The sequence below is a fragment of the Mesoplodon mirus genome (assembly GCF_964341445.2).
Source record: "Mesoplodon mirus genome assembly, chromosome: 10".
NCBI lineage: Eukaryota > Metazoa > Chordata > Mammalia > Artiodactyla > Ziphiidae > Mesoplodon > Mesoplodon mirus.
The window spans coordinates 84,057,094-84,061,450 of NC_138986.1; positions in this window are offsets into that span (position 1 = coordinate 84,057,094).

Below are 4,357 nucleotides of genomic sequence, written 5' to 3' on the forward strand. Positions count from 1 at the left end.
CATGTGGTGAATAAAAGCCTATCTTCTCTGAATGCTGCATGGGAGGAGTAAAGATGATTATGTGAGTTTCTGAGTTGAGGAATTAAATTACAAAATATATATTTTCACGATGTGACAAAGCCATTAAATCATTATGTTTATGATTTCAAATCAGCTCCTTGGGGAATTGTGTTTCTTGCCAATGCATCATGTTTCTTGAATAGTCAGAAACACTGTTCCAGAGCATTCAATTATAGACTCTTAATATTTGAGGTGATATATCAAGATTCTTTAAAATGGCCTAATAGGTGAGAGATTGTTTCCTACCCTTTGATTATTTGCTTTAATTTTCAAAAGATAAATAAATCTACATGAGTATGCATATTTATGGCATATACAAAAGTGTTAATAGAATGTAGAAGCCAAATGCAATGGAAGAGTAGATTCAAAATCTATCCAGTGCTTACTTCAAGTTGAGATATTCAACCTTTACATTTCTGGATATATATTTTTGAGTGTTGTGGGGTCGAGTGTAGAATATGGCCTTCAGTGAGGAATTGATCCTTTATATTTCAGTCTACAGTCACTCTAAATGTCCATTTAACTACCTTAAATGTTCAAAATATGTCATCAACAATAATAGCAATGGTATCAAATTCTATTTCACAACACTCATATTCAAAGAAGAATACAAAACTAATGTGCCATTGTGGAATGAAGGTTGTTTGTTCAATACAGCATTTCCTTCAGTCACAGGAATCATGTTTCTTCTGCTTTTTAATGGTAATTCATCATTTTGTTTTTAGTATAAATTCAAGATTTAACTTAAACCCTGAAACAATTATCTTCATCAATACTATCATTGTTTTTGTCACCCCTACATTATTGAACAGTTTTAATGGTAACTATCCTGGGTCCTGATGTTCATTATCTCATCTAATAAAACCAACAAAAGAAAGAGGTCCAATCTTATCCTGTTTTACAGAGGAAGTTTTTTATCCTTCAAGTTAATGAAGTCTCAGAACAAATGATTAGTGGAAGAAGTTGAATAGCCTTGGGGAAATCTGCTTCAGTAATACACAACCTTGTAGTCCAAATCTTCATTATTGTCATATTCAGAAAGTTGTCATTTTTTATTGAATATGCTTAACTTGTTATAAAACTAATTGTGAATTATTAATATGTAATATATTTAAAATAAATAAAAGAGCATGGATTTATCTATAATTTCTGAAACAAATGAATTAATTTGTCCTCTTCTCAAAACTCCCTATCTTTATGATAAGTGTATTTATAGAGGATTTATGTTTCCTTGCAAAATATGTACAATGTGAGTCACTTTCACACATGTCAACAGCGTTTTACAAAAGTTAGGGTCTGTGTATATTTTATTTTACAAGTTAACATATTCTCAGATCTAGGACATGATTTCAAAGATGATGTAGCTATGTCCCTGCACACCAAACCTGCTGAGTCATTAATGTCATCATCCAGTGGGAAAGAGTGGAAGACTTTAACTGTCAGCTGAAAATAACCTTATTCTTTTTCTTCATCACCTCTCAGCTTGTTCTGTACAAGTTGTTCCTCTTTGCCACTTCATGAAATAGCAAGCAGGTTCTGTTACTTTGTTTGATAACTTGGACCACTGATCCCCCCAAAAAACAAAACACTAATAATTAAGGTAAAACCACACAACAAGATACACTGAAGTTCTATCTTCTACTCTCAAATGCTTCTTTTTAAGGACTTTTTTTTCATGTAGACCATTTTAAAGTCTTTATTGAATTTGTTATAATATTGTTTCTGCTTTATGTTTTGTTTTTTTGACCACAAGGCATGTGAAATCTTAGCTCCCTGACCAGAGATCAAACCTGCACCCCCTGCATTGGAAGGTGAAATCTTAACCACTGGATCACCAGGGAAGTCCCAAATAATTCTGATCTGAATGACTTAGTGAAAAAAGAACTGAATGTGAGAACCTTTATAATAAAAAATAGTATTTATTATACTTATACTGTTTGCTAGGCCCTGTGATCAATGATTAAAGTAAAAAGCTGAAAGGATGTGTTCTTTCATAAGAAGAGTTTAAAGAAGAGTGATTTTCAGCTTAAAAATAGTGATTTTCAGCTATTTTGAGACAGTAACTTTAAAATTACAATGTATATAATAATACCATGAAAATATCTTGTTAAAAGCACATGTAGAGGGAGGAGCTTCAAGATGGCAGAAGAATAAGATGCGGAGATCACCTTCTTCCCCACAGATACACCAGAAATACATCTACACATGGAACAACCCCTACAGAACACCTACGGAACGCTGACAGAAGACCTCAGACCTCCCAAAAGGCAAGAAATTCCCCACGTACCTGGGTAGGGCAAAAGAAAAAAGAATAAACAGAGACAAAAGGATAGGGATGGGACCTGAACCAGTGGGAGGGAGCTGTGAAGGAGGAAAGGTTTCCAAACACTAGAAACCCCTTCGTGGGCGGAGACTGTGGATGGCAGAGGGGGGATCTTTGGAGCCACGGAGGAGAGCACAGCCACAGGGATGAGGAGGGCCAAGGGGAGAGATTCCTGCACAGAGGATCAGTGCCGACCAGCAATCACCAGCCTGAGAGGTTGTCTGCTCACCCGCCGGCGGGGGTCGGGGCTGGGAGCTGAGGCTCTGGCTTCAGTCGAAGCACAGGGAGAGGACTGGGGTTGGCAGTGTGAACACAGCCTGAAGGGGGTTAGTGCACCACGACTGGCCAGGAAGGAGTCCAGGAAGATGTCTGGACCTGCTGAAGAGGCAAGAGACTATTGTTTCCTGGTGCGAGGAGAGGGGATTAAGAGTGCTGCTTAAAGGAGCTCCAGAGATAAGTGCGAGCTGCGGCTAAAAGTGTGGACCCCAGAGACAGGCATGAGACACTCAGGCTGCTGCTGCTGCCACCAAAATGCCTGTGTGCGAGCACAGGTCACTATCCACACCGCACCTCCTGGTAGCCTGTGCAGCCCGCCACTGCCAGGGTCCTGGGATCCAGAGACAACATTCCCAGGAGAACACACGACAGGCCTCAGGCTGGTGCAATATCTTGCCGGCCTCTGCCACTGCAGGCACTCCCCACATCCGTACCCCTTCCTCCCCCTGGCCTGAGTGAACCAGAGCCCTCGAATGAGCTGCTCCTTTAACCCCGTCCTGCCTGAGCAAAGAACAGACACCCTTCAGCGACCTACATGCAGAGTCAGGGCCAAATCCAAAACTAAGCCCTGGGAGCTGTGCAAACAAAGAAGAGAAAGGGCAAATTCTCCCAGCAGCCTCAGGAGCAGCGGATTAAATCTCTGCAATCAGCTTGATGTACCCTGCATCTGTGGAATACCTAAATAGACAATGAATCATCCCAAATTGAGGAGGTGGACTTTGGGAGCAACTATATATATATATATATATATATATATATATATATATATATACACATATATATATATATATATATATATATATATATATTTCCCCCTTTTTCTCTTTTAGTGAGCATGTATGTGTATGCTTCTGTGTGTGATTTTCTCTGTATAGCTTTGCTTTTACCATTTGTCCTAAGGTTCTGTCTGCCTGTTTTTGTTTTTTTCTTAGTATAGTTTTTAGCACTTCTTATCAGTGGTGGATTTCTTTTTGTTTGTTTGTTTGTTTGGTTGCTCTCTTTTTTCTATTTTTTTTTTCTTTATTACTTTAAAAATTTAATAATTATTTTTATATTTTATTTTAATAACACTATTTTATTTTATTTTATCTTTCCTTTCTTTGTTTCTTTCTTTGTTTCTTTGTTTGTTTCTTTCTTTCTCCCTTTTATTGTGAGCCATGTGGATGACAGACCCTGGATGTTCCAGCCAGGAGTCAGTGCTGTGCCTCTGAGGTGGGAGAGCCAAGTTCAAGACACTGGTCCACAAGAGACCTCCCAGCTCCATGTAATATTAAATGACGAAAATCTCCCAAAGATCTCCATCTCAACACTAACACCTAGCTTCACTCAATGAGCAGCAAGCTACAGTGCTGGACACCCTATGCCAAACAACTAACAAGACAGGAACACAGCTAAACCCATTACCAGACAGGTGGCCGAAAATCATAGTAAGGCTACAGAAACCCAAAAACACACCACCAGACATGGACCTGCCTACCAGAAAGACAAGATCCAGCCTCATCCACCAGAACACAGGCACTAGTCCCCTCCACCAGGAAGCCTACAAAACCCACTGAACCAACCATAACTACTGGGGACAGACACCAAACACAACAGAATCTAAGAACCTGCATCTTGCAAAAAGGAGACCAAAAACACAGTAAGTTAAGCCAAATGAGAAGACAGAAAAACACTCAGCCTTTGAATTTGCAAGGCAAA